Source organism: Sminthopsis crassicaudata, chromosome 2 (assembly GCF_048593235.1).
Source record: "Sminthopsis crassicaudata isolate SCR6 chromosome 2, ASM4859323v1, whole genome shotgun sequence".
Classification (NCBI taxonomy): Eukaryota; Metazoa; Chordata; class Mammalia; order Dasyuromorphia; family Dasyuridae; genus Sminthopsis; species Sminthopsis crassicaudata.
The window spans coordinates 485,727,313-485,742,015 of NC_133618.1; positions in this window are offsets into that span (position 1 = coordinate 485,727,313).

Below are 14,703 nucleotides of genomic sequence, written 5' to 3' on the forward strand. Positions count from 1 at the left end.
TTTTTCTCCATATTGGAAAACCTGTGGATTGCTGATGATCAACTGTGTATACTTTCACTTCCCCATTAATTCCAACAATTTACATATTGCATAGAGCACAATGCTTTTTAGTTTATGTTGGAGACAGTGATTTAAGGAGAATGTAAAAAGGAAAAAGTGTGTAGTCTAAATGCCATTTGTTATCTTCAGAGTTTATTATTGGCTGGATTCATAGGGAGAAGGATGCAACTCTTTTTTTCAGCTTGCTTGATAAATTCAGCCGAGTGAGTTCTTAGGTTTATGATGCAAAGGAACTAAGGGTTTCTGTAAAAGCCTTTTTGGTAAGAGAGATAATTGCACTAGTCAGCTCTTCTGATTAGCATCTTCCTCCTGGAAAAATTAATTAGCCAAAACTGTTAGGGGCAGAATATTCTGATAATTCATTCAATTCAAATTGTATGTGTACATATTAAAATCTGGGAATATAAAAGCTAAGATAGTGGAGAGTAGACAAGTCTTTGAATTCTTTCTAGTTTCCCTCAGATGAACATCAGATAAAGCCTCTGAATAGGTTTTAGAGCAACTACCCACAAATATTTGAAGTGTAACAAATTTCCAGCAAAAGATATTTTAAGGGGGCAGCTAGGTGGCACAGTCAATAGAGCACCAGCCCTGAATTCAGGAGGACCCGAGTTCAAATTTGTTCTCAGATACTTAACACTTCCTAGCTTTGTGACCCTGGGCAAGTCACTTAACCCCAGCCTCAGGGGGGGAAAAAAAAGAAGATATTTTAAAAAAACTTAAGGAAATATCTCTCTCTATCAGACTGGAGGTGGGGAAAGGTGGAATTGCAGCCCTGAGGGCACAGCACAGTGCCTGGAGATATAGAATGGAGAGACTTCCCAGCACTGAAGGAATCTGGTGGGAGGCTCATAGCCAAAAATACAGCAGCTTTGGGTACTGTGTCTTAGTTCAGAAGCCAGTGGATCAGCAGACTAAGCTGTGAGACATCCAGTACAATTACAGAAGGCAAATAGTGAGCCCCTGAATGAGAGCATAACAAGTAGGACTTGGCCACACACACTCAGCATGAGAAGAAAGCTGGGAGCATCGGCCCCAGGGCAGCATGAAGCTGCTGTATCTTGTAGATGGAGGAAACTTGGAACGATCTCCCTGCCTTAACAGACCCTAAACATTAAAAATGAGCAAAAAAAAAAAAAAAAAAAAAGCAAAAAGAGCTCTGATCACAGATAGCTTTTATGGAGATAGAGAAGAACTGACCTCAAATCCTGAGTACATCAAAAGCAAAATATCTTCAGATGAAGTGTCAAAGGGGATTATAAGTTGCTTTCCATCTCACAAGGCTTTCTTGGAAGAATATAGAAAGGATCTTAAAAGAGAGGAGAAAAATAGGGAAAGGAAATGATAACTCTAGAAAAGTCTAAAGAAAATCATTCCTTTAAAAATAATTTTGAGTTCAATTAATCAAATACAAAAGGAGATAAAAAATATAATTGTAGAAAATAATTCACTAAAAGTTACAATTGAACAAATGGAAGTGAATGACTCAATGAGACTTTAAGAATCAAGTCAAAATTAAAAAAAAAATAGAAGAAAATGTAAAATACCTCATTGGAAAAATTACTGACCTATTAAATAGATCTAGGAGAGTCAATCTAAGAATTATTGGACTTCTTGAAAGCCCAATAATAAATGAATGATTGGATTAAATAATTTGATGAAAAGATGAGCCTCGACATAATCTTTCAGGAAATCATCAAGGAAAACTGCCCTGATGTCCTAGAACCAGATGGTAAGAACACAGATTACCTTTTAAAAGAGACCCCAAAACTCCAAGGCACATCATACCTAAATTTCAGAATTATCACATTAAGGAGAAAATACTGCAAGTAGCCAGAAGGAAACAATTCAAATATCAAGGAGTCACAATCAGGATTACCTAGGACCTAGCAGCTTCCACTTTAAAGGATTGAGACTCATGAAATCTGATATTCCAAAAAGCAAAGGAACTTGGATTGCAGCCAAGAATCAATTATTTGGCAAAATTGGGCATCTTCTTTCAGGGAAAAATATGGCCACTCAATGAACAGGTGAATTTCATTTATTTCTGATAAAAAGACCAGAGCTGAATAGAAAATTTGATCTTTAAATACAGAATGGAAAAAAAGCATAAAAAGGAAAGAAAAAAATAACATTTTAAAAGAAAGTTAAAATGCTTATATCCCTATATGGGAAGATGATATGTTTAACTCTTGAGATCTATATCTCTGTTATGGGTATACTTAGAGGGTGCAGGTATAATTTGATTTTATTGTGATGGCATAAAAAAGAAATTAGGGGAGGAAAGATAATTCTACTGGAAGAGGAAAATGGAGTTAAAATGAGATAAGTTAAATCTCATGAGGAGGCAAAAAAGACGTATTACAATTAAGAGAAGGGAAAGGAATGAGCATTGTGTGAATCAATCTCATCAAAGAGAGAATATCAGACACATTTACCTTCACAAAAAAGCTTGTCTCATCTTACAAAGAAATAGGAGGGAAAGAGGAAAAGGAAGGGGGAAGGCTAATGGAAAGGAACACAGAAGTAGAAGGGGAAAGGTATAAGAAAGGGAGAGGGGCTGCAAAAGGGGAGGGCTATTTGAGGGATGGGTATGATAACTGATTGGGGAGGAAGGGCAGGGGGAAGGAAAAAGTATAACTAGGAGAAAACAAGATGGCAGGAAACAGAGTAATTCTGTGAATGTGAATGGGATGAACTCTCCCATCAAACTGAAGCAGATAGCCAACTGGATTAAAAGCCAGAATCCTACAATATATTGTTTTCAAGAAACACATTTAAAATTTTTTTTAAATTTATTTTTTAAATGAAATTAAAATTTTTTGAAATTAATTTTATGATTATAACATATTTTTGATAGTACATATGCATAGGTAATTTTTTTTACATTATCCCTTGTACTCCCTTCTGTTCTGAATTTTTCCCCTCCTTCCCTCCACCTCCTCCCCTAGATGGCAAGCATTACCATACATATTAAATATCTTATAGTATATCCTAGGTACAATATATATGTGCAGAACCAAATTTTGTTGTTGTTGTTGTTGTTGCAAAAGAAGAATTGTATTCAGAAGGTAAAAATAATCTGGGAAGAAAAACAAACAAAAATGCTCACAGTTTACACTCATTTCCCAGTGTTCCTTTTCTGGATGTAGCTAGCTGATTCTGTCCATCATTGATCAAATGGAATTGGATTAGGTCTTCTCTATGTTGAAGATATCCACTTCCATCAGAATACATCCTCATACAGTATCATTGTTGAAGTGTATAATGATCTCCTAGTTCTGCTCGTTTCACTCAGCATCAGTTGATGTAAGTCTCTCCAAGCCTCTCTGTATTCTTCCTGTTGGTCATTTCTTACAGAACAATAATATTCCATAATATTCATATATCATAATTTACCCAACCATTCTCCAACTGATGGGCATCCGTTCATTTTTCAGTTTCTAGCCACTACAAAAAGGGCTGCCATAAACATTTTGGCACATACAGGTCCCTTTCCCTTCTTTAGTACTTCCTTGGGATTCCAGTGGTAGCACTGCTGGATCAAAGGGTATACACAGTTTGATAACTTTGGGGGTATAATTCCAGATTGCTCTCCAGAATGGTTGGATTCTTTCACAACTCCACCAACAATGCATCAGTGCAGTTTTCCCACATCCCCTCCAACATTCATCATTATTTGTTCCTGTCATCTTAGCCAATCTGACAGGTATGTAATGGTATCTCAAAGTTGTCTTAATTTGCATTTCTTTGATCAATAGTGATTTGGAACACTCTTTCATATGAGTGGAAATAGTTTTAATTTCATCATCTGAAAATTGTCTGTTCATATCCTTTGACCATTTATCAATTGTAGAATGGCTTGATTTCTTATAAATTAAAGTCAATTCTCTGTATATTTTGGAGATGAGGCCTTTATCAGAACCTTTAACTGTAAAAATGTTTTTCCAATTTGTTACTTCCCCTTCTAATCTTGTTTGCATGAGTTTTGTTTGTGCAGAAACTTTTTAATTTGGTGTAATCAAAATTTTCTATTTTGTGATCAATAATGATCTCTAATTCTCCTTTGGACACAAATTCCTTACTCCTTCACAAGTCTGAGAGGTAAACTATCCTATGTTCCTCTAATTTATTTATGATCTCATTCTTTATGCCTAAATCATGGACCCATTTTGATCTTCTCTTAGTATGTGGTGTTAAATGTGGGTCCATGCCTAGTTTCTGCCATACTAATTTCCAGTTTTCCTAGCAGTTTTTGTCAAATAATGAATTCTTATCCCAAAAGTTGGGATCTTTGGGTTTGTCAAACACTAGATTGCTATTTTTATTCACTATCTTGTCCTGTGAACCTAACCTATTCCACTGATCAACTAGTCTATTTCTTAGCCAATACCAAATGGTTTTGGTGACTATTGCTTTATAATATAGTTCTAGATCAGGTACAGCTAGACCACCTTTATTTAATTTTTTTTTTCATTACTTCCCTTGAAATTCTCGATCTTTTGTTGTTCCATATGAATTCTGTTGTTATTTTTTCTAGGTCATTAAAATAGTTTCTTGGGAGTCTGATTGGTATAGCACTAAATAAATAGATTAGGGAGTATTGTCATCTTGATTATATTCGCTCGGCCTATCCAAGAGCACTCAATGTCTTTCCAATTATTTAAATCTGACTTTATTTTTGTGGCAAGTGTTTCACAATTTTGCTCATATAATTCCTGACTTTCCTTTGGTAGATATATTCCCAAATATTTTATGCTATCGACTGTTATTTGAATGGAATTTCTCTTTGTATCTCTTGCTGTTGGATTGTGTTGGTAATGTATAAAAATGCTGAGGATTTATGTGGATTTATTTTGTATCCTGCAACTTTGCTAAAGTTCTGAATTATTTCTAATAGCTTTTTAGTAGAGTCTTTGGGGTTCTCTAAGTATACCATCATGTCATCTGCAAAGAGTGATAATTTCCTCATTTCCTACTCTAATTCCTTGAATCTCTTTCTCGGCTCTTATTGCCAAGGCTAGCATTTCTAGTACAATATTGAATAGTAATGGTGATAATGGGCAACCTTGTTTCACTCCTGATCTTACTGGAAAAGGTTCCAGTTTATCGCCATTACATATGATGTTTACTGACTGTTTTAAATATATGCTCCTTAATTTTTTAAGGAATAGTCCATTTATTCATATACTCTCAAGAATTTTTAGTAGGAATGGATGTTGGATTTTATCAAATGCTTTTTCTGCATCTATTGAGATGATCATACTGTTTTTATTAGTTTGATTATTAATATGGTCAATTGTACTAATAGTTTTCCTAATATTGAACCAGCCCTGCATTCCTGGTATAAATCCTACTTGATCATAGTGTATTATACTGGGGATGATTTTCTGAAGTCTTTTTGCTAATATCTTATTTAAGATTTTAGCATCAATATTCATTAGAGAGATTGGTCTATAGTTTTCTTTCTCAGTTTTCAGCTTACCTGGTTTAGGTATCAGTACCATGTCTATATCATAAAAGGAATTTGGTAGGACTCCTTCAATCCCTATTTTTTTCAAATAGTTTACATAGCATTGGTGTTAGTTGTTCTTTAAATGTTTGGTAGAATTCACATGTAAATCCATCTGGTCCTGGGGATTTTTTCTTAGGGAATTGGTTAATAGCTTGTTCTATTTCTTTTTCTGAGATGGGACTATTTAGACTATTTACTTTTTCCTCTGTTAATCTGGGTAAACTATATTTTTGAAGGTATTCTTCCATTTCATTTAAGTTATCGAATTTATTGGCATAAAGTTGAGCAAAGTAGCTCCTAACTATTGTTCTAATTTCCTCTTCATTAGTGGTGAGTTCTCCCTTTTCATTATTAAGACTAACAATTTGCTTTTCCTCTTTCCTTTTTTAAATCAGATTTACTAAGGATTTGTCTATTTTGTGGTTTTTTCATAGAACCAACTCTTAGTTTTATTAATTAATTCAATAGTTTTTTTACTTTCAATTTTATTAATCTCACCTTTTATTTTTAGAATTTCAAGTTTCGTGTTTGTCTAGGGGTTTTTAATTTGTTCCTTTTCTAGCATTTTTAGTTGTAAGCCCAATTCGTTGACCTTCTCTTTCTCTATTTTATGCAAGTAGGTCTCTAGAGATATAAAACTTCCCCTTATTACTGCTTTGGCTGTATCCCACACATTTTGGTATGATGTCTCATTATTGTCATTCTCTTGGGTGAAGTTATTAATTATGTCTATGATTTGCTGTTTTACCCAATCATTCTTTAGTATAAGATTATTTAGTTTCCAATTATTTTTTGGTCTATTTTCCCCTGGCTTTTTATTAAATGTAATTTTCATTGCATTGTGGTCTGAAAAGGATGCATTTACTATTTCTGCCTTACTGCATTTGATTTTGGGGTTTTTATGTCCTAGTAAATGATCAATTTTTGTATAGGTTCCATGAACTGCTGAGAAGAAAGTGCACTCCTTTCTGACTCCATTTAGCTTTCGCCAAAGATCTATCATATCAAACTTTTCTAGTATTCTATTTACCTCTTTGACTTCTTTCTTATTTATTTTATAGCTTGATTTATCTAATTCTGGGAGTGCAAGGTTGAGATCTTCCACTAGTATAGTTTTGCTGTTTTATTTCTTTTTGCAGCTCTCTTAATTTCTCTTTTAAGAATTTAGATGCTGTACCACTTGGTGTGTATATGTTTAATATTGATACTGCTTCATTATCTATGCTACCGTTTAGCAGGATATAATGCCCTTTCTTATCTCTTTTAATTAGATCAATTTTTGTTTTTGCTTGATCTGAGATGAGGATAGCTACCCCTGCTTTTTTGGCTTCATTTGAAGCATAGTAGATTCTGTTCCAGCCTTTTACTTTTAGTTTGAATGTATCACCCTGTTTTAGGTGTGTTTCCTGTAAACAACAGATAATAGGATTCTGACTTTTAATCCAGTCTGCTAACTGCTAACTCCCTCTTTATGAGGGAGTTTACCCCATTCACATTTATGGTTAGAATGACTAATTCTATATTGCTTGCCATCCTGTTAACCCCTGCTTATGCTTTTCTCCTTTCCTTCCCTCTTACCCCCCTACCCAGTATTAAACTTGTGAACACCACTTGATTTTCACAGCCCTCCCTTTTTAGTATCCCTCCCCCACCTTAAAGTTCCTCTTCCTGTTTTACCCCTTTTTCTCACAATTTCTGTATTGCCTTCCTCTTAGCTTACTCCTTCCCTCTCACTTTTCAATGAAGTGGAAGAAGTTTCACCATAAATCAAATATGTCTATTGATACACACTATGTTCATCTCCCTCCTTTCTTTCTCTCAGATATAATAGGTTACCTTTGCCTCTTCATGAGATGTAGTACCACCATTTTACCCTTTTTTATGATATAATTTCCTTTCCACCTCTAATTTCTAGGACAAATTATACATGTGTTCTTTACATATCTTTATGGCAGAAATATAGTTCTCAAGATTTCTTTTTATCTTTTTAAAAATCTTTTGAGTTCTGCATTTGAAGATCAAACATTTTGTGTAGATCTGATTTTTTCATCAAGAATAGATGGAATTCATTTATTTTGTTAAATATCCATCTTCTTCCCTGGAAAACGATGCTCATTTTTGCTGGGTAAGTTATTCTTGGCTGCATACCAAGTTCCTTAGCCTTTCAGAATATCATATTCCAGGCCCTTCATTCTTTTAATGTGGACACTGCTAGATCCTGGGTTATCCTTATTGTGGGTCCTCCATATCTGAATTGCTTTTTTCTAGCAGCTTCCAGTATTTTTTCCTTCATCTGATGGTTCTTGAACTTGGCCACTATATTTCTTGGCGTTTTTATTTTAGGGTCCCTTTCAGTAGGTGATCGATGAATTTTTTCAATGTCTATTTTACCCTCTGTTTCCAAAACGTCTGGGCAGTTCTCTTTGATAATTTCCTGTAAAATAGTGTCCAGGCTCTTTTTTTCCTCACATTTTTCAGGGAGTCCTATTATTCTCATATTGTCTCTCCTGGATCTGTTTTCCAGGTCTGTTGTCTTTCCAATAAGGTACTTGACATTCTTTTCAATTGTTTCATTTTTCTGGTTTTGCTTGACTACTTCTTGGTTTCTCCTTAAGTCATTCATTTCTACTTGTTCAAGTCTAATTTTCACTCACTTTTTAAAATATCTTTTTCTAATTGTCCTATTGAGTTTTTAAGTGAGTTTTTTTCTTCTATGGAATTTTTTCCCATTTCATCCATTTTATTTTTTAGAGAGCTGTTTTCTTTTTCCAGCTCACTAATTTTATTTCTCAATGATTTGTTTTCTTTATCTATTCTGTCTTTAAATGCGTGGAATGACTTCTCCAGGCTCTCTTACCAAGCTTTCCTTTCCTTTTCCCATTTCTCTTCTAGCTCTCTTGTGAGAGCCTTTTTGATTTCCTCTATGAGATTCTTTTGTATTGAGGAGCAGCTCATATCCCCCTTAGGGGATTCCTCTGGAGACAATCTGCTTTTAGTATCCTCAGTATTTGAAGTCTGGTCTCTCTCCATACAGAAGCTGTTATTGGTTAAGAGCCTTTTTGAATTTTTTGTTCATTTTGTCAGAGTGGGAATCAAAGAAAACAAATTGACAAGAGAAACAATTGGTCTGTTTTTTTTTTTTTTGGGGGGGGGGGCTGGATGGTTTCAGTGGGCTTCCTCTACAGACTGTGGGAGACAGCAGCGAGGCACTAACAGGACAGCAATGGCTGTGCTGCGTCTGCGCTCTGAGGCTCTGAGAACGTGCTGAGTCACTCCGGGTGGGGGTGGGGGTGGCCTGGTCCAGAGAGACACTAGCTTTCCGGGGTTTTATTCTTCACCTCTGGTGTTTACACCCTCTCCCGCTGCTCCTGGCTTGCTGCCAAGACGGAGTATCCAAACTGGGGTAAAAGTCTTTTCTCAGAAACGGAAGAGATCGTACCCCTCCCCCCTCAAGTCTGAGCTGTGTGAGCTGCTTGTCTTGCTCTTGCTTCCTGCCCTCAGTCTGCGCCCAGTCTGTTCGACCCTCCCCAGAGCAAACACAGACCTTCTCTGGCGAATTTCAAGGATGTCTTCTGTTGGTGATTATTTGTGGGTTTCTTTTCCGGTCAAGCATTAACTCCGAGGCTTGTCATGAAGTAAGTCCTGAGAGAAAATGTGGAGCTCAAGCAGCTGTCTGCCTCCATGCAGCCATCTTGGCCACAAGTCAAGATTCCAAGAAACACATTTAAAGCAGAATGATATAGTTAGAGTAAAAGTAAAAGGCTGGAATAGAATCTGTTATGCTTCAGATGAAGTAAAAAAGCAGGGGTAGTAATCTTGATCTCAGATCAAGCAAAAGCAAAATTAGGTCTAATTAAAATAGATAAGGAAGGAAACTACATCCTACTTAAAGGTACCACAGATAATGAAGTAATATCAATACAAAACATATATGTACCAAGTTGTATAGCATCCAGATTCTTAGAGGAAAAGTTGAGAGCTGCAAGAAGAATTAGACAGCAAAACTATATTTGTGGAGAATTTCAACTTGCTCTCTCAGAACTAGATAAATCAAACCATAAAAATAAATAAGGAGGTAAAATAGAATGCTAGAAAAGTTTGATATGATAGACCGTGGAGAAAATTGAATGGACACTTTTTTTTTGTTGTTGTTTTTTGTTTTTCAATAGTATATGGAACTATACAAAAATTGACTATGTTATAGGGCATAAAAACCAGAAAGGCAGAAATAATAAATGCATTTGTTTCAGATCATGATGGAATAAAAATTACATGCATTATGAAGCCAGGGGAAAAAAGACCAAAAATCAATTGGAAACTAAAAAGAAGAAAATCAAATTTCTAGTATCAAAAATGAAAAGGTGAACCTTCCACTAATGAACAGGAAATCAGAGCAATAATTAAGGCTTATTTTGCTCAACTGTATGTCAACAAATCTTATAACCTAAGTGAAATAGATGAATATTTACAAAAATGTAGATTGCCCAGATTAACAGAGGAAGAAACAAATTACTTAGTCCCATTTTGGAAAAAAATCAACTCCCTAAGAGAAAAATCTCTCAGCTGGATGGATTTACATAGGAATTATACTAAATATTTTAAGAATTCCAATATTATGCAAATTATTTGAAAAAATCAGGAAAGGAGTCCTATCAAATTCCTCTTATGACACAGACATGGTACTGATGCCTAAGCCAGGTATGGTGAAAACAGAGAATGAAAATTAAGACCAATTACCCTAATGAATATTGATATAAAAGTCCTAAATATTAGCAAAGAGATTACAGAAAGTCATTCCCAGGATAATATACCATGACCAAATAGGATTTATACCAGGAATGTAGGGCTGGTTCAATATAAAAAAAAACTATTAGCATAATTAACTATATTAATAACCAGACTAATAAAAATCATGTGATTATCTCCGATGCAGAAAAAAACATTTGATAAAATCCAACACCCATTCCTATTAAAAACACGAGTGTATAGGAATCAATAGTTTTCCTTAAAATGATCAGTATCATCTACTTAAAACTATCAGCAAGCATCATATGTAATGAGGACAAATTAGAACCATTCCCAATAAAATCAGGGGTGAAACAAGGTTGCCCACTATCACAATTACTATTCAATATTGTATTAGAAATGTTAGCTTTGGGAACAAGAGAAGAGAAAAAGATTAAAGGAATTAGGTATGAGAAAACCAAATGTTTGAAGATGATATGATGGTATACTGTGAGAACCCTAAAGAATCAAATAAAAAAACTACTAGAAACAATTCACAATTCACAAACAATTTAGAGCAAAGTTGCATGATACAAAATAAATGCACATAAATCATCATTTGTATATAATACCAACAATGTCTAGTAGCAAGAGATACAAAGAGAAATTCCATTTAAAATAACTTGATAATATAAAATATTTGGGAATCTTATCTGCCAAGACAAAGTCAGGAACTATATGAACACAACTACAAAACATTTTCCACACAAAGATGTAATCAATTGGAAAAATGTCAAGTACTTGTGGGTAGGCTGTGAGTTAGCACCCAGAATGCCTTAGAATCAGCCAGAGTCAGGATAATCAAAAGTCCTTGGTCTATGGGTAGAAGTGAATTGGATGGACTCAGGATCTCCAGGACTTCCCTTCTCGTCTACCACCAAAGTGACTCTGGCTTGTCTTAATCCATCCCCTAATCCCTCCTACAATTCTCTGTATACACCAAAAGATGGAATCAGCACAGAATAGTGGGAAGGGCCATTTTCTAAGCATATGCTAATAGAGTATTATCCAAATGGTAATTAGCCTTAAGTGCTCAGTTGTCTGATTCCAGTACATCAGCTCAGAGTTTCAGCCCTTTACAGTAGGCCAAGCAAATATAACAAAAATGACAATACTATCTAACTCTCCTTATTTAGTGCCATACTAATCAAATTCCAAAGAAATTATTTTACAGATCTAGAAAAAATAATAAAGTTCATTAAAAGAACAAAAGGTCTAGAATTTCAAGGGAATTAGTGAAAAAAAAAAAAAAATACAAATGTGAAGGTGGCCTAGATGTGCCAGATCTAGAACTATATTATAAAGCAGTGGTCATGAAAACCATTTGGTGTTGGGTAAGAAATAGAATAGTCTATCAGTGGACTAGTTTAGGTTCACAGGACAAAATAGTCAAATGACTATAGTAATCTAATGTTTGACAAACCCCAAAATCCCAGATTTTGGGATAAATTTTTTTTTTTTTTTTTTTTTGACAAAAATGGTGGGAAAATTGCAAACCAGTGTGGCAGAAACTAGGGATTGACCTACACCTAACACTGTATCCCAAGATAAGGTTGAAATGGGTTCATGATTTAGACATAAAGATATAAGCAAATCAGAAGAACAAAGAATAATTTACCTCTCAGATCTGTGGAGAAGGAAGGAGTGTATGGCCAAAGAATAACTGGAGTTCATTATAGAACACAAAATAGGTAATTTTGATTATATTAAGTTAAAAAGTTTTTGTACAAACAAAACATGTAGACAAGATTAGAAGGGAAGCAATAAACTGGGGGAATATTTCTATATTCAAGGTTTCTGATAAAGGCCTCATTAATATATAGAGAATTGACTCAAATTTATAAGAATTCAAGCCATTTTCCAATTAACAAATGGTCAAAGTAATGAGGGAAAGGAAAGGGGGAACCCCATTTCTCGGTGCACAGATAATCCCATGAGGCGCAGTGTCCCCTTGTAAATGAATTTACAGGCCCAAAAATCTAGATTGATAAAAGGTTTATTGTAGGAATTTGGAAATAAAGCTCAGTTAGAAAGACGCCAGCACCAGAGGTGGCTGCTGGGCGGGCAGGAACCCTTACATGGTTGGAAGGATACCATGTGTTGGCTGGGAGGACTCCTGCAAATAGGGAGTTCCGACTCACCTCTTTTATACCCAAAAGATTGTAGACAGTTCCAAGTTCTTGGTGGGCTTTTCAGTTAGCTCAGATCAGGTGAGGGCTGGGGGAAGCTGAGCAGATAGTGGGGCTGGGCCCGGATATTCAAAGGGTGCTTTGACCAGGATTTATGAATCAAGGTCAGCCATGGTTGGGCAATTAGAAAGGAATCTTAAAGGGACATCAACCCCCATCAAAAGGCTATGAACAGACAATTTTCAGATGAAGGAATTGAAACCATTTCTAGTCATATGAAAAGGTGCTCCAAATCACTATTGATCAGAGAAATGCAAATTAAGACAACACTCAGGTACCACTACACATCTGTCAGATTGGCTAAGAAGACAGGAGAAAATAAAGATGAATGTTGTAGGAGATGTGAGAAAGCTGGAACACTAATACACTGTTGAACAAATCCAACCATTCTGGAGAGCAATTTGGAATTATGCCCAAAGGGTTATAAAAACTGGGCATACCTTTTGATCCAGCAGTATTTCTATTGGGCTTATATCTAAAAGAAATCTTAAAGGAGGGAAAGGGACTGACATGTGCAAAAATGTTTGTGGTAGTCCTTGTTGTAGTGGCAAGAAACTGGAAACTGAGTGGATGCCCATCAATTGGAGAATGGCTGAATAAGTTATGGTATATGAATGTTATATTGTTCTATAAGAAACGATGATTTCAGAGAGGTCTGGAGAGACTTACTGATGTTAAATGAAATAGAACTAAGAGATCATTGTACACAGCAACAGCAAGATTAGATGATGATCAATTCTGATGGACGTGGCTCTTCTCAACAATGAGGTGATTCAGGCCAGTTGTGGTGGACTTGTAGTGGAGAGAGCCATCTTCATTCAATAGAAGGACTGTGAGGAATGAGTGTGAGTGAGCCTTTTTTTGTTATTTGCTTGCTTGTTTTTTTTTTTCTCAATTTTTTTCCTTTTTGGTCTAGTTTTTCTTGTGCAGAGTGTGTGGAGGTATGAGTAAAGACATTTGGCATGTATTGCATTGCTTGTCTGGAGGAGGAGGTGAAGGAAGGAAGGGAGAAGAATTTGGAGTACAGGGTTTTGTAGGGTTAAGTGTTGAAAGCTGTATTTGTGTGTATTTTGAAAATGAAAAGCTATTATTTAAAAGGAAAAAAAAGAGAAAAGGGGAAAAAATAAAATGGGGGGAATGTACTATTTATTATTAACATCCTGATCTGAAGCTTTTAAACAGATATATTTTAAAGTTTTGTTTTACATTTTGACTGAGCTACATTCCAAAAGTTCATAAATATGCCACTATTTTGTATACTAAATTCCTTATAGTTTCATATATTAGTGAAATTTATCTTTTCCAAAATAATTTTCAAATTATGCTGAGGCTTTAAAAGAGGAGAACCTTTGGGAAAAAAAGAAGTGCCAAACCTTGAAGTAAATGGTAATTTTTTTTTTTACTTTCTTATTTTTTCATTTTTCCTGTTTTCTGAAGCTCTGAATGAGAGATATATTGCTGAAGGCAGTCAAATGAATAATTTTCAACGTGTTGTTCTGTATCATGAAGACACTGGTCTACCATTTTTTAGTTTATTTTGTTTTGTAATGATTTTAAAAGCAACTCTATCCTTTAAGGGATGCCTTGCATAGGGATTTCTTTTTTCTGCTTTTGTGCACTATTTGGGCAATTATCTCAGTAAATATGAAGAAGTGTTTTGTTTAGAAATGGTCCTAGTTGTACTTCAATTGCTGCATTTTTTGACCAAGTTTGTTAAAGAAGCTACAGTATTGGGTTCATGTCCAAACATTCCTTATAGATAAGCATTGTAAAGTCCTTAAATAGCAAAAAAGTGATACTGCTCCCATTACTATCTATTTGTATTATTACAACAACCTTTTAACAGCTTCCACTTTGGCTGCCTTCTAGAACCATCTTTTCATTATGGCCAGTATAATCTTCCTTAAAGATAGTTTGTTGGAATTCTGTCACCTCCATTAGCGTTATTATTAGCAATGCTTTCTAAAGCCCACTGATTTCATTCTCCAGTTGAGCTATTTAAAATCCTAAAAACTGATGCTGTTAAAGTGCTGCACTCAATAAACCAGCAAATTTGGAATACACAAAGGCCACTGGGTTGTAAAAGATCAGTTTGTATTCCAATCCCAAACAAGGACAATGTCAAAGAATATTCAAATTGCTGAACAATTGCAA